This window comes from Macaca thibetana, chromosome 2, assembly GCF_024542745.1.
Source record: "Macaca thibetana thibetana isolate TM-01 chromosome 2, ASM2454274v1, whole genome shotgun sequence".
In the NCBI taxonomy this organism is placed as follows: Eukaryota; Metazoa; Chordata; class Mammalia; order Primates; family Cercopithecidae; genus Macaca; species Macaca thibetana.
The window spans coordinates 71,082,068-71,105,183 of NC_065579.1; the positions used below are offsets into that span (position 1 = coordinate 71,082,068).

Consider the following 23,116-nt stretch of genomic DNA (forward strand, 5'->3'; position numbering starts at 1 on the left):
AGGACATATTTTATGAAACAATATGATTAGTCAAAGAAAAAAGCATGACATCCTGGAATTTTATGTTTTATACACAGCAAATGTTTTATTCTTATATAATAGGAATCTGTTTCTTATATTCTTTTTGTTTTAGTTTCTATGTACATAAAATAGAGATAGTTCAAAAAAGCTCCCAACTTGTAGAAAATGTTATAAAAAACACAGCATAACATAATATGATAAATCTAATGATAAAATTGCTTGCAGTGTCATTACTGGTTCAGCTAATAATAATGAAAAGGAGGAGAAAAAGAAGAAAAATTAACATTTTTTGAGTATTCACCATGTGCCAGGCACTAAAACTTTACGTTCATTGTCTTGTTTAAGCTTCACAACAATCCTACAAGGCAGATATGATCATTATCCCCATTTTACTGATAAAGAAGTAAAAAGCCGGGCACACGGGCTCACGCCTGTAATCCCTGCACTTTGGGAGGCTGAGGCGGGTGGATGGCTTCAGTTCAGGAGTTTGAGACCAGCCTGGGCAACATGATGAGACACTGTGTCTTAGTAAAAATACAAAAATAATCAGCCGAGCATGGTGGTGCACACCTGTGATCCCAGCTACTCAGGAGGCTGAGGTAGGAGGATTCCTTGAACCTGGGGGGCAGAGGTTGCAGTAAGCCAAGATTGTGCCACTGCACTCCAGGCTGGGCAACAGAATAAGACCCCGTCTCAAAAAAGGAAAAAAAAAAGAAAAAAAAAAAAAAGCAAAGAAAATGCCAAAGCTCACACAATTAGTAACACATGGAAGAGAACAGAATGGCTCCCAAACTTCAAAGACTGCATGTATTAGTCTGTTCTCTCACTGCTAATGAAGACATACCTGAGACTGGCTAATTTTTAAAGGAAAGAAGTTTAATTGACTCATAGTTTCACTTGGCTGGGGAGGCCTCAAAATCATGACAGAAAGCAAATGAGGGCAAAGTCACGTCTTACATGGCAGAAGGCAAGACAGCATGTGCAGGGTAACTCCCATTTATAAAACCATCAGATTCCATGAGACTTATTGACTACCAGGAGAACAGTATGGGGAAACTGCCCCATGAGTCAATTATCTCCACCTGGCCACGCCCTTGACACATGGGGATTATTACAATTTAAGGTGAGATTTGGGTGGGGACACTGACAAACCGTATCACTGTACTTTAGATGGATGTGCCTGTCACACTTTATTTTTATTTCTGTAAACTAAAAAGTTGGCATTACATCTTCTCTAGGGTCTCTTCCAGCTCTAACATTCTCTGAGCTGGTATTCACTAGAGGCATCATACAGAACAGAGAGAAGAGCATCTTGTGGGAGTTCCTGTACCCATTATGGAAAAGTTCATTTATGCTTTCATTCATGCTTTCATTTATTCATCCATCTATCTATCATTATTCTTTCAAAAAACCATTTATTAATAGCCTAATAGGGAGGGCATGGTGGCTCACGCCTGTAATCCCATACTTCGGGAGGCTGAGACGGGCAGATCACTTGAGGTCAGTAGTTCAAGACCAGCCTGGCCAACATGGAGGAACCCCATCTCTACTAAAAATATAAAAATTAGCTGGATGTGGTCGGGTGCCTGTAATCCCAACTACTGGGGAGGCTGATGCAGGAGAATCGCTTGAACTTGGGAGGTGGAGGTTGCGGTGAGCCGAGATCTCACCACTGCACTCCAGCCTGGGTGACAGAGATAGACACTCTCTCTCTCTCTCTCTCTCTCCCCCTCCCTCCATATATATATATGTGTGTGTGTGTGTGTGTGTGTGTGTGTGTGTATACACCTAATATATGTCAAGTTCTGAATTGTGACCTGTTGCCTGCCGTGAGGGCTTTACAGTCTAGTCAGAACAATTATCCGTCTAGCTCATCTTTAATGCCAATTCCAACCTCTTGCTCTTTATAGTGCTATGTTCAGAGGATTCTGAAGCCATAGCTAGGCTCGAAGGAAAAGAGTGGAATTAGATAGATAGATAGATAGATAGATAGATAGATAGATAGATAGATAGAGATAGAGATAGAGATAGATATAGATATGTATCACACACACAGAACAGAGGGTATATTTACCAGATTTGCTTTTCTTAGATAAGCCCTTCTTATAAGTTAGGAAAACAGTTTTAACCCCAATATTATGAGTTCCCCTAAGTTATCTTACATGGGAACACAATTTGTCTACCTACCACCCTAGTTAGTAAGTTAATAATAGTTTAAATCTGTTGGATCAGCCCCATAAATGTTTGTAAAATGTTTTATAGTGATATTCTAGAGAGTTGGGCTTAGTTCAGTAACAGACACTAATGAGGGAAGGAAGAGGAAATACGAAAAACATTCTGTAAAGATGCACCATGAGAGGTAGGTATCCCACTGGCCGACAATGCAAAATTCTCTAATTATTCTAAGACAGACAAGCTGCCTGGCCTACTTAGCTGCCATAAAGTTGCAGCTCTAAGTGTTTTCATTAGTCAAAACAGGAAAGTATAATGAGCAGCTAACAAATTACAGTAGAAGTTAATCAATTGACACAGTTTTCTTGCTATAAAATTATGGCATTAGAAATAATTCTTCATCATAAAGTCTTAAGAGGCTCTAACCTTCTCTGTAGCTGTGTGGTTAATTTTCAGCTTAATTTCTGCAGCACTGTAAAATCCATAACTAGTCTCTTGACTGATGAAATTTACCCTCTTGCTTGCCATGCATCTATTATGATATTGTGAAAATCAAGATGGTGACAGTTTAATCACCTTTAGAAGGCCAAAAAGCAGATTGACACTTGCTCCCTTCTCCTATAGGGATCAGCCAACACCTGCCAGCATAGTGGAACCCTAATACCAAGAGGGCAGAGTAAGCTAATACATCCACTGGTCTTCGACACTTTGGGGCTGAATAATTCTCCCCACTAAATAGACACACCAATCTCTGTCTTTATCACAATTCACAGTCCACACCCAGATCCCTGCTCTCTCCTTCCCCCACAATTTATTGCCACCAACATAAATATAGACCTCCCTTTTATATTATTTAAGGACAATTTTTTACTATTATATTTTCTACAAAGTAGGATAGATATTATGAAACAATATGATTAGCCAAAGAAAAGAGCATGAAATTCTGGAATTGTATGTTTTACACACAGAAAATGTTTTATTCTTATAGGATAGGAATCCATTCCTTATATTCTTTTTGTCTTAGTTTCTATGTATATAAAATAGAGATGGTCCAAAAAAGCTTCCAACTCATTGAAAATGTGAGAAAAACACAGTATACCATAATATAATAAATCTAATGATAAAACTGCTTGCAGTGTCATTACTGGTTCAGCTAATAATAATAAAAAGGGCAAGTAAAAGAAGAAAAATTAACTTTTTTTGAGTAGTCGCCATGTGCTAGGCACTAAACCTTTACATTCATTGTCTTGTTTAAGCTTCAAAACAACCCTACAAGGCAGTTATGATCATTATCTTCATTCTCCTTCCCCCCCACAATTTATCCCCACCAACATATAGATCTCCGTTTTCCTTTTCTTCTAACTCCTCTTTCTTTCTTTGCCCGCCGTTCACACTGAAGCCTGTTCTTACTCATTAATCTTTGCCTAAATTCTCCCTCCACCTCCTCGCTTCAATTGAAATCAGTTTTACTTTACCAACCTCATTTCCATCCAAGCCTTCTCAAGTCCTCACTGCTCCTTGTTCCAGCCCTCATCTCTCCAGGAAGAGAAAGAGAGGATGTTTCTCCCATCAGCTTCTTGCCTCTTGACCTCAGGCCTTCTCAGGATAGCCCCAAACACCCGCTGGCTCTGTGTAAAGGGAACTTCCTCTCAAAGCCTCGGGAAAGCTCTGGCCCTGCCCTTGGCACCTTTTAAGCTCTCAACAGATATTAGTTTCTTTCCCTCTTTGTTCCTTATCCTCTCAGTTAGAATTAATTATTCCTTTCACTCTGCAACCACAGCATTTTTTTCAGACTTTAACCACAGCACTTTTTCTTCCTTGTTTGTAATGTAATTAGTTGTCTGTGTATCTCTCTCTCCCACTAGATTAACTCCTAAGAACAGGGATGATACCTCACTAATGCTGTAGCCTTACATTTCCCAACACAGCATGTTGCATAAATTTCTTGACACTACAGTAATGTATGCTTGTTTGTAAACAGGATGGGTAAAGGAGACATTCACCTATAACCTTGAGTTACCAAGCAAGGGTCCTGGGAATAGGTGGCATTGAATCAGAAAGAGCAGCAGAATTCTGGGGAAAAAGAAAATCATATGACTCAAAGTTCATTAAGAAAAAGAGAGAAAGAAAATTAGTGACAGAAATAAAATTTGAGACAGTATCTTGAAGCCACTTAACAAAATTATCAAGTGCTTTTTGAAAAAATTCATTTCTTTTTTTTTTTCCATACAATTTCTATGTAATGTGCAAATACGTTTTGAGGCTTTACTCTGTCCCAGGTACTGCTTCTAAACACTGGAAAAGCAAAGATAAATGAGATAGGTCTCTGTGCCCATCATTGCTCAGAGACACGTATCACAGTAAATGTTGGCTTTGAATTCATCCTATCTTTTGAGAAAGCAGTTTCCATTGTTAATCTTGAGCAACATAACGTTAGCCTTTTCTTTTTTTTGATATGCTGAACAATATTCAAAGTAACAACACTGTAATTTTTTTATTATTTTCTTTCTTTCCTTTTTTTTTTTTTTTTTTTTTTTTGAGACAGAGTTTTGCCTTGTCACCCAGGCTGGCATGCAGTGCTGTGATCACAGCTCACTTCACCGTCAACTTCACAGGCCCTTCCACCTCAGCCTCCCAAGTAGCTGGGACTATAGGAATGTGCCACCATGCCTGGCTAATTTTAAAACTTTTGTGCAGAAACAGGATCTTCCTATATTGCCCAGGCTAATCTTGAATTACTGGACTTAAACCATCCCCCTGCCTCAGCCTACCAAAGTGCTGGATTATAGGAATAAGCCACTGTACCCAGACAAAACTGGATTTTCATAACAGCATTTCTCAAACTTTTCAAGTATTTGAACACAGAATTATTAAAATAATGATATCCTAAAACAACTAAATATATAATTTTGTAGTAAATTACACATCATAAAGAAGCAAGCAGCGGTAGCCAAATTTAAAAATAGATGTGGAAGTAGCTTGTAAAATTGAGAAAATTTTTCACTTAAATGTTCTAACTTACTTGAAAAAAGTGCACTAAGACTTTATCAGTAGACACTTAGAATCCGCCAAATTTAATATTGAGATCAGTACTTGAAAGTATTCATGGCACAGTGACTCACACCTGTAATCCCAGCACTTTGGGAGGCCGAGGCAGGAGGATCATTTGAGGTCAGGAGTTCAAGACCAGCCTGGCCATCATGGTGAAACCCCATCTCTACAAAAATACAAAAAAATAGCTGTGCGTTGTGGCACATGCCTGTAATCCCAGCTACTCAGGAGGCTGAGGCAGGAGAATTGATTGAACCCGGGAGGCGGAAGTTGCAGTGAGCCAAGATTGCACCACTGCACTCCAGTCTGGCAACAGAGTGAGACTGTCTCAAAAAAAAAAAAAAAAAAGTATTCAGAAGGCCAGTCTATTTATGCAAATTCTGATGAGTGTTTCCAACAACAAATCACTTTTGTCCCTCTTTGCTTTAACGTATCTTCCCTTTGAAATCCAGCATCCTTGTTTTCAGTCATATGTGGGTCTCTCAGACACCAGTGGGGCTTTCATAAGGGAGCCACTTACTTGGCAATTGCTCTGAACTACCTAACTACATTTCTTTACATTGCCTCTCTGAGAGAACTGTCTGCTATTCTACTTGGGGCTTTAGAACAGTTTGTCAAAGTCACCTAAATATCGAACACTTGCAACCATGTTTAGAGCCACTAGAAAACAGTCATAAAATCATTGCATGAAAGAAGTCACTCATAATCCAGACAATCCATAATTGTCTCCTTGAAGAAAGACAGAAAACAGGTGGGAAATGAACAATTATTGAGTTCCTAGTATATGCCAAACATTGTGTTAAGCACTTTCACAAATGTTATTTTGTTTAATCCTTGTGATATCTCTGCAAGGTGCCTAATGTTTCCTCTTTTTTTTTTGACAGATGAGGAAACTAAAACAAAAAATATCTCATCCAACTACTTACAACTTGCAAGTTGTATAATGTAGCAGTGGCCAATAGAATGACGCTATGCACTTTAAGAACATTACATACATTAGTTCCTTTAATTTTCCTAGAAATCCGATGATATGGGTGCTATTATTGTCACCATTTTTAGATGAAGAAACTGAGGCTTAGGCAGGGCAAATGACGTGTTAGGATCATCCAGCAAGAAGGAGAAAAGCTGGAGTTCAAACCCCAAGTTTCTCCATAGTATAAAGCCCTGTGCAGGGTAGACTGCTAACCACCACAATAAATTCTAACCCAGTTCAGGAGCTAAAATGTGCAAAAAGTAAAGAAATAAGAAAGCTCATACTAGGAAATAAAGTCAAATGGGCTTAAAATTTGGAGTCAAAATACCAGGTTCAAGTCTTGTTTCTCCCATTTTCAGCCCTATCATCTCGGGCAGGTTGAGTCATTTCTCAAAATGAGATAGCAGAATTGTTTATCTCACAGAATAGTCTTAAGGTTAAAAAGAGAAAATACAGTGAAAACTCTATGTAAATTTTAAAACATTATGCACATGAATTAACATTAATATTATTACACAGTTGGAAGAAGGTGTATTTCGTGCAACCTTGGAAAAATAAGGTAGGAGTTCACAGAGAGATGGGAATATTAGAATTGTAAAACAGAATGAAGCAAAATTATCTATATCATGACATTTCACGTTAAAGCTGAGATTCTGTAATCATTTTCATTGTGTTTAGGAAGGTCTTATGTCTAAATCTATCCCAGAGAGCAATGCTATATCAATATTTCAATGTTAGTTATTAAATGCAATGATTGTGTGTGCACACACATTTGTATGAGTTAGTAGATGTGTGGTTTTATCATTTTGAAAAAATACTTCCTTCCTTATGATTAGTCAGAGTTAATGTCAACTATAGACATTGTCCCTAAGAGGGCTTGGTCTGTTCGGCACTGTCTGAATCTGTTTTTAACAACAACAGAAATGATATTCAAAGCAGTGTAACTACTGTCTACCATAATGTGACCCTCTTAGACTGTCTGAGTGCCCGAATCCCCAGAATCAGACGTTTTTTTCCCCTAAAACATTAAACGCTCTATTCTAGAAAGAAAGTCGATTTTAATTTGGTCTCACTGAATGACTTAACCCCAAAGGAAGAGATATGTACGTATAAACACATGCGCGCACCCGGAGACGGAGACACAGAGGAGACAGAGAGAAGAAGAGAGATAGAGAGAAGGGGAGACATGTCACGGTATAAGACTGGAAGTTTCTTAGATAAGTTGCCTCATAAGGGGAAACTGTGGGCAGTTACAGTACTTTGGGTACACTGACCACTAACTGGGGTGGCAGAAGTATAACATAGCGATAAGAGTATCTCTGAAGGGAATAAAATACAATGAAACAGTAATTCTAAATTTAGAGTCAGGAGACCTGGATTTTGGTGCAGCCTCCACCATGTCCATATGACTCGAAAATTTACACTCATTGGGTGTCAGTTTCCACAGTCCTAAGTGACGATAATGATTCCTACATGCACAGTGCAAATAATTACTTTGAGACTCAAATGAAATCATGTATAGAAAAACATTTTCTAGCCAGAAATGGCTATGTAAATATTTATTTTTTGGTTGGATCATTCATTCATTTTTTATGTTTATGTGACTTAACGTGTGTAGAGCATTACCCTAGTGATACCCAATAGCTATCAGTTATGAGTCTTAATATTAAGGAGCATAAAGTCCAGAAAATGACATAAGCCATCTATATGAATCAGATAGGTAAAAAAGGGTATAGGTGAAATGGTACGGATGTTAAGGAAAACATTGCTTAATTATATATGGTTGAAGAGGCATGGTAGATTGAGTAAAAATGGCTTTGGAATTGGTGACATTTGAATGGGTGTTATGGCTTGAACTGTGTGCCCCAGAATTAATATGTTGAAGTCTCAACTGGGGCTACCCAAGTACCACAGAATGTGACCTTATTTGGAATAGGGTGATTGGAGATGTAATTAGTTAAGATTAGGTTATACCAGAGTAGTGTGGGCTCCAATCCAATATGACTGGTGTCCTTATAAAAATAGAAAATTGTCTATAAACACACACACATACACAAACACACAGGGAAAGCCATGTGAAGACTGGAGTTTGCTGTCACAAGACAAGGAACTATCAGAAGCTGTAAGTGAAGCCTGGAATAGATCCTTTCCTAGTGCCTTCATAGGGAATATGGCCCTGCCAATGCCTTTATGTCAGCTTCTTGTCTCTAGAAACAAGACAGTAAATTTCTGTAATTTAAGCCACTGAGTTAGTGGTATTTTGTTATGGAAGCCCTTGGAAACGAATACATTTGGTTATATGGGAACACAGCAAAGCAAGTTTATGGGTAGAAATGTATGTTGTTGAAGTTTGTTATTATTAGACTAATATAAGATACAAATAAATAGAATCATTATATTATAATAATATACCTACAATATTAAGCACCCAGCACAGTGCTTGACACATAGTAGGCACCAAATAAATATTGAATGAATGTTTTAACCAACAAAAAGGAGATCACAGAAAGAGGAATGGACTGGCATCAAATACATGTTTTAATCTGTTTCATCCTCTTTTTTTTTTTTTTTTTTCCTGGGCAAAGCCTCTACTTACCACAAAAAAATCAGAAACATCCACATTTCTATGAAAAATGCTACCACTTCACCTTTGTTTACTTTAAGAAATTATGTCTAGGAAAACAAATAAAAGGGAAAAAGGGCAATAGAAAGGAATTTTACACTTGTAAAAATCAAAGTTCCGAAACAAAATGCACTTTGAAAGATTGAAAGCTATAGTCCCAAGAGAGAATACTGGCACAATAAATTTTTCTCACGGAACATAGTGTACCTCCTGAGCATGGTGCCTTTGACTGAAAGCTATGAAGACCAAAGGCCTCTATTTCTCCACAGCAGGAGCAGCAATCATCAAATTAATATCGGAAGTGCACTCCTAAATCAAGTTGTTGCAAGTGTACTCATAAAGAAGACATCTTACAAAAATGCAGATGGAGCTTTTGCAATCATTGCCTAGGCCAAATGCTGGCAGAGAAAATGGATCTCAATTTACTCAACACATTTTGGTTTTGCAATTTTCAAGATTAACTCTTGCCATTGTCTGAACAATATGAGGTTCTTAGGAAAACTTTAAAAACGTATTCTTGTATGTTCAGAGCAAATGGTACAAGTGATAATTGTTGTGTTCAAGTCCACTACACGGGGGGGGGGGGGTTGGGTGGTGATTAGCTCAGGAAACAGAGCTCATGTACCTATTGGGAAAATACAGTGGAGGAAATCATGGGGCTTACAACTTTACCAAGTGGGACATTAATTTAGGGAAATGAGTTAAGTTTTCAATTAGGAGGAAAATGATACAGATATATGACAATAAACAGCTGCATGACCTTGGGTAAGTTACTTAACTTCTCTGGTTTCAGAATCTTCATCTGTAAAATTAAAAGATTAAATTACATTTTCTTTAAAGTCTCTTCTGGTACTTAATTTAAGAAGGACGGGGAAGGGAAAGTACAAGAATACTGACAGCTCTACAGAAAAATAAAAGACACTATGTCCCAGGTAATATTATTGCATTTATACTGGAAGTACTCAGAACATGACTGTGGACATTGTAAATACTTTTTTGATAATTATAAATGAAATCATCATATGGATAAATAAGTCGACCTGTCAGTCAAGCATCTGTACAACCTGTCACACACTTAGCCCTGCACTACCTGTTTCTCTTACTGGATTACCAGTGAGGATTTTGGAACTTGGTTATGGCAAGTGGGTTCTATCAAAAGAATGCAATTTATTTATTTGTTTATCCACACAGCTATTTATTTCCCCACTCGTTCATTGAGCAGCCACGATGGCCAAGCATGGTGATAGGCACTGATGATGACAGAGACAGGCTGGCCCTTCTCCCATGAAGTTTGTAATCTAGTAGGGTGAGATAAGCAAAAAGCAGAAGGTTACTACACATTTTTATTAAAAGAGTAATAAGGGGGTCCAAGGAAGAACATACGCAGGCTCCTAAACCAGATATGGAAGATCAGGTAAGAAAGATGTGATTAAAATAAGTCTTATCTATGATGGCACCCAAATGATTAGATATTAGCCAGATAAAGAATAGGAAAAAGAGGGTTTAAGCAGAAGATACAGTGTGTGCTAAGGTCTGGAGGTGGCCAGGCCCTTGGTATCCCCTTGGATACCTGGGGATAAAAGTAGTTACTCTGGATGGCTCTTATAGCATAGGTAAGGAAGGTTAGGGAGAAGGGGCACAAGTCTGACTGGAGAAGTAAGCCTAGATCATGGAGCCATAGGGAGGAGTTAGGTGTTCATGCTGAGGACACTGGAAAGCTATCGCAATTTTAGGCTGGGAATGTAATATAATGACATGTTCATTGATGAAAGATCATTGAATTGCCCAGTGGTTTTCATCTAGGTAGTTTCATAAATGATCTAGCAGTTTTTGTTTATTGGTTTTGTTTTTAAATCCAATAACAGCCCCCTACAGAAGAATTACTTGAAATCCCTGGAGGTGGAATCTAGGCACCAATATATTTTAAAATTCCTTAAAATATTTTATTGTGCAGCCCAGGTTCAAATCACTGGATTGAAAGGGGACAAAACCAGCTAGGAGACAACAGAGATAATCAAGTTGACAGGTGATGATGGCTTATTTACACCCTAGAAAAAGATCAGAAATACAAGAAAGAGTATTCAGTGAGTATAGAGGAGAAGAATCAAGAATGGATCAGCATAATTCTGAAATATCTTTTTGCAAAGTTTTGAATTCAGAAAATGTGTAAATATTTTAAACATTAAAAAATAAAAATAAGTCAACAAAATTGGGGAACAAACTAAAATTGAATACAAATAGAAACAAATGAACCTAACCAAGTGCATGACATAACCACAAGGGGCGGAGGGAAATCCAAAGGAACTTTAGAGCATGTGCAAAGAAATTTTGACCTCTAACAGATTTCTAGATTGTGGTGGCATGGGAGTAGCAATTTTGTGACTATTATAGAATTGTACAAATAAGTAAACATTGTTTTATTTTAGGAATCAGGGTTTCCATTATAGCAGAAGAGAGATACAAATATGGGAAGGAGAAAGGCAAGGAAGAACTCTGTGCTATTGGATGGGAATGAGTATTATCAGTATAAATTTACACACACACAAACACATTTATTTCCTAGCACTGACTGTTGAGACATCTCAGTTACAAAGTGACACCTGCAGTCCAAGTCTTCATTTCTAAATACGATTCTACTTGTAGAAATGAATGATTCTTGGGTTAGTGTAAGAAATCTGGAATGTTTTCTTGCCTAGGAAGTAATAAAGTGCTTTTAAAATAAGAAAATAAGAGAAACCAAAAAGGAGCTCCCACTGACCAAATCAGGATCATTAAAAAAATACATTTTTCAACTTTTAAATTTTTAAAAAATTTTTATGGGTACATAGTAGATGCATATATTTATGGGGTACATGAGATATTTTGATACATGCATGCAATGTAAAATAAGCACATCCTGGAGAATGGGGTATCCATCCCCACAAGCATTTATCCTTTGAGTTACAAACAACCCAATTACCTTTCAGTTATTTAAAAATATACATTATCGTTGACTACAGTCACCCTATTATGATATCAAAAAGTAGATCTTATTAATTCTATTTTTATTTGTTTTTACCCACTAACCACCCCTACCTCCTTCCAAACCCCCTCTACACTACCCAGCCTCTGGTAACCATCCTTTTACTCTCTAGTTCACGAGTTCAATTGATTTGACTTTTAGATCCCACAAATAAGTGAAAACATGCAATGTTTGTCTTTCTGTGCCTGGCTTATTTCACTTAACATAATAATCTCCAGTTCCATTCATGTTGTTGCAAATGACTGGATCTCATTCTTTTTACGGCTGGCTGAGTAGTACTCCATTGTGTATAAATACCACATTTTGTTTATATATTCATCTGTTGATGGACACTAAGGTTGTTTCCATATCTTAGCTTAGTAAACTGTGCTGTTACAAAATCTTAGCTTAGTAAACAGTGCTACAAGAAACATAAGAGTGCAGATATCTCTTTGATATACTGATTTTTTTTCTGGTGGGAGATGGGGGTATCTATCCAGCACTGGGATTACTGGATCATATGGAAGCTCAATTTTAGCTTTTTGAGGAATGTCCAAACTGTTCTCCATAGTGGTTGTGCCAATTTACGTTCCCACCAACAGTGTACAAGAGTTCCTTTTTCTCCACATCCTTGCCAGTCTTTGCTATTTCCTGTTATTTGGGTAAAAGCCATTTGAATTAGAGTGAGACAATCATCTCATTATAGTCTTGATTTGCATTTCTCTGATGATCAGTGATGTTGAGTACCTTTTCAAATCCTTGTTTGCCATTTGTATGTCTTCTTTTGAGAAATGTCTATTTAAATCTCTTACCCATGTTTTGATCTGATTACTAGAATTTTTTCCTATACAGTTGTTTCAGCTCCTTATATATTCTACTGATTAATCCGTCGTCAGAGGGGTAGCTTGGAAATATTTTCTCCCATTTTGTGGGTTGTCTCTTTACTTAGTTTATTGCATCTTTTGCTCTGTGGAATCATTTTAACTTGATGTAGTCCCATTTGTCCATGTTTGCTTTGGTTGCCTGTGCTTATGGGGTATTGCTCAAGAAGTCTTTGCCCAGACCAATGTCCTGGGGATTTTCCCCAATGTTTCCTTGTAGCAGTTTTGTAGGGAGGGAGGGAGAGAGGGAAGGAAGGAAGGGAGGGAGGGAGGGAGGAATGGGAGAGGGAGGGAGGTGGGGAGGGAGGGAAGGAGAAAAGCAGGGAGGGAGGGAGGGAGAGAGGGAAGGAAGGAAGGAAGGAAGGAAGGAAGGAAGGAAGGAAGGAAGGAAGGAAGGAAGGAAGGAGGGAAGGAAGGAGGGAAGAGAGGGAAGGAGGGAGGGACGGGAGAGGGAGGGAGAGAGGGAAGGAAGGAAGGAAGGATGGAAGGAAGGAAGGGGAGAGGGAAGGAGGGAGGGAGGGGAGAGGGAGGAAGGGAGGGAAGCAAGGGAAGAAGGAGGGGAAGAAGCAAGGGAGTAAAGAAATTTTGGTAGAGATAGAAATTCATTATTTTACAACAAACTTTAATAATAATTGATTCAGGAAAGGATTATCTATAGATGAAAGTTTCTTAGGAAATAAAATATGTATACAATTTCAAAGCATCTTCTCCATAGATTACTTACAATTACAGAAAGAAAGGGGGTACTCTGGAGCAAGTTACGGAAGTTAACATCACCAATAATGGGACAAACAGACATCATGTGTATGCTGGTAAGATCCACTAAGAGGAACCTACCATAACTTCTGCAATATCCTTGCCAAAATTCATAACTAAATATAATCATAAGTCAATAATCTGACAAACCCAAATTGATGGAATTCTATAAAATGACCAGCTGTTCTCTTAAAAAAAAGTCAATCTTACGAAAAGACAAAGAAAAATTGAAACTGAAGATAGATGGTAACTGAATGCATGTCATAATCCTAGATTGGCTCCTGAATTGGGGTGGGAGGGTGGGGAGCGAACAGTATTGGAAGGATAGACAAAATTGAAATATGACACTATATTAGATAACAGTATTAAATCAATAGATTTTCTGAATTTGATTATTGCCCTAAGTTATGTAAAAGTATATACCTGTTCTTAAGAGATATATGGTCAAGTATTTAGGACAAGGTCATCATGTCTGCAACATTTAAAACGGGTTCAACAATGATGATAATATATATTATATAACAATGATACATACATACATATAGACATATTATTGTACAATTCTTGCAATTCTTCTGTAGCTTTAAATTTTTTTCAAGCTAAAAGAAAAGTGTGAATTTCAGGATTTAGGCTTGAGCTGTTGTAGCACCAACAGATGGCTAGTTGAGTATGAGGACAACCTTACCCAGGTAAGTCCCTGGTTCTGGGCTATGCCCAGGTGTCCATGACTAGTGTTCATTCTCCAGTGCTGTCTGTCTGCATCTCATTCATCTCAAGGTTCACAAATTTCAAGAGAACTTTATTTCTTATAAAGTGTTGCAGCCTGTAGGGAAGTATAGATAGCCTCCAGCAGAGGCCAAAAACAGTCACTTTGGAGGAAAGGTGAGACAGGAATTTATGCTAAGCAGGTTAGCTAGGTATATATATTCAACAGGTTATAGGAGGAACTATGAATATTGACAAAGTGGGGGACATCTGCATGTGTATTAAGCAAATGTGCATGCATGCATCTTTGGCATAGAGACTTAACATTTAAACGTATTTAGGCCCAATATGTCAAAAGGTGAAGCTCAATATGTCAAAAGGTGAAGCAGCAGAGGCAAAGGCACTCAGTGTGCAGCCTCTGTAAACTGGCCAGAACAAGTCCATGGCCAGTAGTCTCTCATCGGCCGAAAGTTACTGAAATCAGTCTCTTGTCAAATCGAAGCTGTACTTATGGCTTGTGGAATAGGGGTGGGAGAGTATCAGTCAGCTTCTGGCAGTCAGTGAGCTGCAAATGTTTTAATATTGCTTATCTCAAGGCATGGCCTTAGGGGGCTTGTTTATAATTTGGTGTCATAGTGTCACAGAGTCCATTCCATCAGTATTATCATCTCTATTATAACATCTATTACTTGCTAATAGAAACTCCTTTTCCTGCAGAAGAACATGGTGCCCAACACCAGTTATTACCCAGTACTTTCCGAGATTCCCTAATAAGCAGAAATGACCATGTGACACAATTCTTAACAATGAAAGCATACATGGAAGACTGTTGGGGACCCTGGAAAGACTTTCACTTTATCTAGTAAGACAAGAGAATCCCTCCTCCCTTTACCCTGCCTGAAATGTGGACATGAATGAGCAACTGAGGAAAAGCCTATGAAAGTCTCCCAAAGTCTATATTTAAGACACTATCAATATCTGCAACTGCATTTTTCTAAATTTCTTTCTACGTTAAAAAAATTATTTAAACATTACTTAGTTTTGTTGCACATAACCTAATACATTCCTAACAAATACAGCAATTAGGAACATGATAGTAGTATTAGGCTTCTGAGAACCAGCTCAATGGGATGTCCAATCAAAAATTGGCTATGTGTGTCAGAGTGTGTTTTCTTAGGTGTTTTGTATTTTGGGAGGATGGAGGGAGGAGGGAGTAGAAGGGAGGACAATATAAGATCAGTATTAAACATTTCAGTTTAAACATTTCGGTACATTTAATAAGTAATTTTTTTTAGAATTATCATCCAGGACATTTTCCTTCTCCCAATTTCTTCTTTTTATAAAGTGCAGATCAGCATTTTGCTCACTATTCACTGCAGTTATACCTGAAATCATTTGCCTATATTTCTCTGTTTTTTTGTTTTGTTTTGTTTTATTGTATTTTGAACACACAAGGAGGCAAAAGAACAGGTAAGTAAGGAATTATGGAACAGCCAAGTTTGATTCTGTTTGGAACTGGGAGGTCATTCTGGAAACAAATCAGGACTGGGGATTGGATTATTTTATCTCAACAGCAGCCAGGTGAACTTTCATCTCCTTGTAACTTAACTCTCCAGCTGTTTCTCTCTTCTATACTCTGCTCTTTCTCTATCAACAGACAACTTAACATTTGATCAATTCTCTCCTCATTCTTACTCATGCTTTCTGCTTTCTCCGAACATTGGCTCTTGTGTGCTTCCTTCTGCTATAAGCCTGTTCGTATCCTTTCAGCTTCCTTTCTCACTGCCAACCAGTACTTCTTAGAATTACCTGGTTTAGAATCTGGAGCAAGAATGTGAAGTGACCCAGCTCATCATGGTTGAGGAAAGCTATCTCCAAGGCCAGAAGTCAGCATTCTTTTTCATTTGGATAAGGATTCTGCTGCTGGTCTAGTTAATCACTGTACCTGGGAACGGTCACATAGGAATAGGCCAGATCTCTTTCTGCATAGGTGAGGCAGCTTCCTTCAGAAGGGGACTTTAGAGAAAACTAAGGTAACTAACTCATTTAGCACTTGTATCATCAAAAAAACAAAAAGCTGGCTGGGCGCAGTGGCTCACGCTTGTAATCCCAGCATTTTGGGAGCCTGAGGCGGGTGGATTGCTTGAGTTCAGGAGTTCAAGACCAGCCTGACCAACATGGTGAAACCCCGTTTCTACTAAAAATAAAAAAAAATTAGCCAGGTGTGGTGGCCTGGGCCTGTAATCCCAGCTACTCAGGAGGCTGAGGCAGGAGTCACTTGAACCCGGGAGGCAGAGGTTGCAGTGAGCTGAGATTATGCCACTGCACTCCAATCCAGCCTGGGGGACACAGTGAGACTCTGTCTTAAAAACAAAAGAAAGAGCTAAGAAATAGTGAGTATACTGGCATGCACAGAATAGCTTCCTATGCGCACTTGAAAAATCAGGTATGTAGGATAATTGTAGAATAAAATGAGATAATAAATAGGTGTATGAATAGCTGGTTTGATTTAGAAAGATGACTCCTATTTCCCTGCTGTTGTATCAAATGACTGGGTTTATTTTCTCTAAGACCTTAGTAACACATGCCTGAAAAAGCTTATCACTTTTGCTTGGAATATAAACACTGAACTGTCAAAATCATAAAAACTCTATAAAACAAATTTTGGAGAAGCCTAATAGAAAATAGAAATGTATAAATATGATAAAGAGGTCAAATACAAATGCTAATCAAGAAAGTAGGTGAAATAGACCAGTATGCAGCAGTTTTCTCCCATAGTAATCTTAATTTCATTTGGAATTTAATCCACAAAATTTCTTCTCTTCCATATCCCATTTAGAATAGTATCTGCTGATAATTTTCAGCTTTTTAGGCAATGTGCCTAGATGAAGAGACATCTTCTCTGAAGTGCTGTTTGCCCTCTTATTTAGCATCTTTACAAAACAATCACAAATATCTCAATTATTTCATGCTGAGTTAACATTTCAGTACATTTATAAGGTAATGTTATTTAGAATAGTTGTTCAGGACATTTTCCTTCTTCTCCTAACTTCTTTTTATAAATCTTATAGCTGAAAGGCATGGTAAACAAATTCACTTTTGCATTCTTGTGTGGTTTCCTACCCCCACCCAGCCCGCCCTGCTCTGCGCCTTGGGCCTCCTCTCCTTTCTTTAGTATTAATTTTAGCAAGAGGGACCATCTATCTTAGGTTTCCCTTAAGATGTCGGAAGGTTCATTAGTTTTTATAGCATTCTCTTCCCTGATTATTCTTTTGTTTCTCTACAAGAAAAAACTCTGTTTTAACACCTTTAATCTCTTAACTTTATCTTTCCTACAGATTTTCTGTAAGTAATACATACTTGATATTATTGAAGCAAAAGAAGTCTAAAGGGTCATTCCTTCAATATTTATAAAGTACCTACTAAGTGTTAAGCACTGTGCTGGATGCTCGGCTAGATAATATACTGTCCTTCTTCTGGTCTCTGTATTCTTTTGTGTGTATGTTTTAGGAAGATGACATTCTTCAATATTGAAAGGTCAGTAATCTGACAATTTAGTAGTATTGGGGCTCAGAAAATGACACCCCAAACATGCTGAGTGCTTTGAACAAAGGAGATTAAAATGCTCCAGAAAGAACCAATGTTTTTCTCTGACCTTCTGCTCCTCCCACAACTTCTCTTCTGAAGTGCAGGGAGGGCCTTTCTCTGAAGTTCCCTTATCTGACTGAGTGAAGGAAGTTCTTCCAAAAGGAACAGAATGGTCTGGAATCCTTTTCCAAGGAAACTTATCAAGCAACCAGGAAAGATTAATCACCACAGAGGAGATTACTTCATCACTGCAGGCAGACAGGCTATCACCTATTCTTTCGGATGCAGCTCTAAAACAACTTTTATCTAAATAATAAGACAGCCTTTGCTCATCATTTGGTTCCTCCCCTTTCCCTCCCCTAACTTGTTGCTACCTCCCCCCCAATGTATCAAGCTCCTATTCCTTTATGCTATTTATGTTTCAGCTATGTGGCCCTTCTCAGAGTCTCACATTTTATTCAGCTCGTGTGCATATTAATAAATCTGTATGCCTTTTCTCCAATTAATCTGTTCATTATCAGTTTATTTCAACAGCCTCAATTGACTTTTCAGGTTAAACTTTTGTAGGCTATTTTCCCCTTAAAATGAACTATATTTCCTCTTTCTTTAGGCCTACTTGTTGGTAAGCTATAGAACAAGCTTGTCCAACTTGTGGCTCATGGACCACATGTAGCCCAAGATGGTTTTGAATGGGGCCCAACACAAATTTGTGAACTTTCTTAAAATATTATTTTTTTTTTGCAATATATATATATATTTAAAGCTCATCTGCTATTGTCATGGCCCAAGAAAATTCTTCTTCCAATGAGGCCCAGGGAAGCCAAAAGACTGGACTCCGCTGCTATAAAGTTTGGCTTTCATGGAGGTAGTGGGGGAGGTGGTCCCAAAATAGACCATTGATTTGCCAATTTTAAAAATTAAGGATTTTCATATTCAGAACCAAAATTACTGTAAAGACTGGCCTCACTGGTGATGTCACAATCACATTTCAAAAACAATAGAATATTTCCTGTGATTTAAATTCTAAATCAAAATTATTTATAATTTTGATTCTAGGTTGTTTTGCTGTTTCCTTTCCCTCTACGGCAAGTCTTGCCAACAGGACGAGACTCCCTTCTTGTCAACTATGACAATTGATTTTACATGCCAATTTGATTAGGCCACAGAGTGCCAAGATACTTAGTCAAACATTATTCTGGGTATTTCTGTGAAAGTGTTTTAAGGTGAGATTAACATTTAAATCAGCGGCATGGATAGACAGGATTGTTTCCATCATGTGGGTGGGCCTCATTCAGTCAGTTCAAGGCTTGATTAGAACAAAAGGGCTGACCTTCCCTTGACTAAGAGAAAATTCTTTTTACCTTCAAACTGAGACATTGCTTTTTTCTTGCCTTCAGACTTGAACTGAAACATTGGCTCTTCCTGGGTCTTGAGCCTACTGGTCTTTGAACTGGAGTTGCAACATTGGCTCTCCTGGTTCTCAGACCTTTGGACTCAGACTGCAACTAAACCATCAGCTTTCTTGGGTCTCCAGCTTGCCAGCTTACCTTGAAGCAGATCTTGGAACTTTATCAGCTTCTGTAATCATGAGCTAATTTCACACATATATTTATATCCTAGTCTCTGGAGAACCCTCATACACAGTTCTACTGCCTATTCTCTAGCCCATCTTCTACTAGGAGAATGCAGAGAGGGAACCAAAAACAAAATATAATGAGGATAGTCTCCTTAAAAGAAAGCAAATATTGAGTGGGCTAATATTTTGGGAAGAAAGTCTCATGTGTCCCAAAATTTTATGTGAGGAAATTAAAGCTCAGAAAGTTACGATTTATATAAGAGCACACAGCTAATAAGAATCTGATTAGCTATCCCACCCACAGACAGGTTTTAGGGAAATAAAATTTACAACATAATTTCCATTTATGTATAGCCCTCTGGAAAAGTAGAACATCCCAAAAAGAAGAACTTTCTATGTCTTTATATCTGAGTTGCTGTTTTATCTTCTGGGGTCTTTTCGGGAATATCTAATATATTAATATATGATCTTCATTTCTCACTGATTTCTTTTGCGTTATCCCTGCTATGTTGCAGTTCATTAATAAGCATTCACCATTTCTTTTGGCTGCCATCTCTCGTGTTCTTTCTCAATTCTTTGTGGAACTCATCTCCATTTGATTACGATACTTAGCTAACACTATCAACAATACACTTATTTCTGTTCTTTTCAAGAATACTATTCTTTTCAACCACCAGTGTCAGACTTTCCTTGCCCTGCTAGAATCCTGAATTCTATACTCCAAGCAGATACTATCTTGAGGGGTGCTATGGACTGAATTGCATTCCCCCAAAATTCATATGTTGAAACCCTAACTCCATATGTGATGGTATTCGAAGATTGGACTTTTGGGAGATACTTAGGTTTAGATGAGATCTTAAGGGTGGGGCCTTCGTAACAGGATTGATACCCTTATAAAAGATATCAGAGAGCTAGCTTTCTCTCCGTCCCTCTCTCTGCCATGTGAGGGCACAGTGAGAAAGCTGTGTGGAAGTCAGAACCCTCACCAGAACTCAACCATACTGGCACCTTGATCTCAGAGAGAAGGAAAAAGGAAAAACTGAGAAAAGCCAATAACTTTCTGCTGAATCTGTCCTCCCAAGAGACAGCACAGGATAGTTTATCTCTAAGGGTCAGTCTTCTAATCCATAGATTTCAGGAATAATAAATTTCACAAACAAAATTACTTTAAAAACTGGAAAAGAATCTTATAGCTCCAAAGAACAATGGTAGCTATGAATGTTCCCCATATCCTACTAAATGAAATGATATATTAACAAAGAGAATAAATTAAACCTTAGATGACCTATGCATTCAGAAAATACTGCAGCCTTCAAGTCACCTCTAAGCAGAGAAGAAAAATTCCAACAGAGAGCTCCTACTGCTCCCCTGATGCTGTAAGCCTCTAAGTGTGGAGAGTAGGCAAGGGGAGTCTTAAGGGATTCTGTGAAAAGGAGTACAGGGGACAGAAGACTTAGACAAAGCAAAGGAAAACTTCTGCCTAGAAAGGGAAAGTGCAATATTAAAGTCTAAAATTCCGAACACAGGTAAGTACTTGATAGTTTACAACACTACTTACATATTAAGAAGCAAGACTGGAAGTGGAAGCTTTAGTGAAGCACTGCTTCCAGAGGATAATGAGGCAGTAAAAGGGAAGAATAAAATAAGAAGGAAAGATTAAATCTCTGATGGTATAAAAAGAGCAAGGTATGCTGAAGTCCTTCTTTTCTCAACATCAACACAATTCACTTCTGCTGATGAAAATCTGCCTTTATCTAAAAGAAATTAAACAAAAACAAAAATACAAGCCAATGAAAACTGCACCAGCACATTCCAACTAAATATTCTCAAGCATATTTAAAAAACTGGACTGAATCAGAAGTACAAGCATTACAAACACAGAACAGAATGCACAAAAATAATAAGAAATAAAATGAGTTGATTAAATGCAAGAAAGAAATAGAAAAATATATGTAACAAAAACACAAATTAAATTAAAAGGTGCTCAGAGAAGATATTTGGATACAAAAGTTATAGAGTCTTAAAGAAAAGTAGAAAAACAACCGTGAACTGTGATCACAAAAATGAGGTAGGCAAGGAGTAAAAGTGGCCAGAGATAAAGTGGTTGAAATGGATGACAGGCAAAGAGGGTCCAACATATATTTAATTGATGACCCAGAAAGACAAAAACAATGGGAAAAAACTAATATTTTAAACTATTAATTTAACAAAACTTTCCAGAAATAAAAAAAGACCTTGGGCCAGGTGCATTGGCTCATGCCTGTAATCTCAGTACCTGGGAGGCTGAGGTAGGCAGATTGCTTGAGCTCAGTTCAAGATCACCCTGGGAAACACGGCAAAACCCTGTCTCTACAACAAATTCAAAAATTAGCCAGGCATGGGGGCATGCACCTGTAGTCCCAGCTACTTGGAGGACTGAGGCAGGAGGACTGCTTGAGCCTGGGAGGTCAAGGCTGCAGTAGGCCATGTTTGTGCCACTGCACTGCAGCTTGGACAATAAAGACCCTGTCTCAAAAAAAAAAAATAGGAGGAGGAGCAAAAAGAAGAGAAAGAAGGAGGAGGAGAAGGAGGAAGAGAAAGGGAAGAAGAAAGGAGAAGAAAAAAGAAAGAAGACAGAAGACAGAAGACAGAAGAAAGTAGGCCACCTCTATTTACACACAGAAAATGTCCATCAAGTAGAGGGAAAACTGACCTGCATTAATCCACAGTGATACATATCCTAACTATTAGACTCTGAAATTAAAGAAAAAGTCTGAATGGCTTCTAGGCAAAAGATGAAACAATTTAAAAGCAAGAGAATTAGACTGACACCAGACTTACCAAATAACATACAAAGCAGGAAACAGCAGAGCCATGTTTTCAAGAAACTTAAGGAAAGAAGATGTGAAACAAGGATATTATAAACAACCGCAGTATTCTTTAAGTATCAAGACCATAGGAAAATAATGTTGAACACAAAATAACTCAAAGAATACTATATAGATGTGCCTTTCCTGAGGAATCTGCTAAAAGATGAACTTCATCTAACCAATAAATGACTAAGAAAACTTTGGCAAAAGGACTGACAGTGAGCACTGCATATATTTAATTGAAAAGTTTAGACTGAAATAACGATGGGAACACGGGTAAAATAGTAATATATAACATTCGATGTTCTGATGAAGTAGAAAAATGCAATTTAAAATGTAAAGAAAAAGGAGAGAAAAAGAGAAAAGTATGAATGAGCACACTGACTATCACTTAGGTAACAGGTGAGAGTTAAAGGATATGTTCTAAAGACAACATATCTGATAGTAAAAGTTGAAGTAAAAAAAAGACTATAAAATATTAATTTAAAGACTATAAAATATTAATACATTTAAAAGACTATAAAATATTAATACAAAGCAACCACTGGAACAAAAATGTAAATCTTCCTGTAAAAGCAGAAACATACCAAACCTTGAAAGACACAGTAAGTATGGCATAATACACATGAAAATTATTTAAAAAAAAAAATAGAATTAAGCCTAAACATGACAGACATATCAATAAATGTGAATGGGTTTAACTCAAGGTCAAAAGACACATTTCAAAAGTCATTAAATAAAACAAAGAAGGACACTTTTATAATTTTAAAATCCACATTTCACATTTAGGATGTAACACGTATCTAGACAACAATACAGCAACACCTACCTAAAACAGAAACTACAACAGATGCAAAAAGACAAACATACTACTAAAAGGAGACTTTAACACACAGTACAAGAAGACTGGTCAAGCAAAC

General features: G+C 37.7%; 2 protein-coding genes across 2 annotated transcripts in view; one reads left to right on the plus strand and one right to left on the minus strand.

The window, feature by feature from the left end:
• The window catches only part of WDR49 (WD repeat domain 49), a 186,711-nt gene extending 182,871 nt beyond the window's left edge, over positions 1–3,840 (minus strand). Inside the window, exon 1 of the mRNA XM_050779950.1 lies at positions 3,673–3,840. The gene's annotated coding sequence lies outside the window, so the exon portion shown is untranslated. The remainder of the gene's footprint in view (positions 1–3,672) is intronic.
• The window catches only part of SERPINI1 (serpin family I member 1), a 480,054-nt gene that overhangs the window by 311,071 nt on the left and 145,867 nt on the right, over positions 1–23,116 (plus strand). The gene's annotated exons all lie outside the window — the stretch shown is intronic.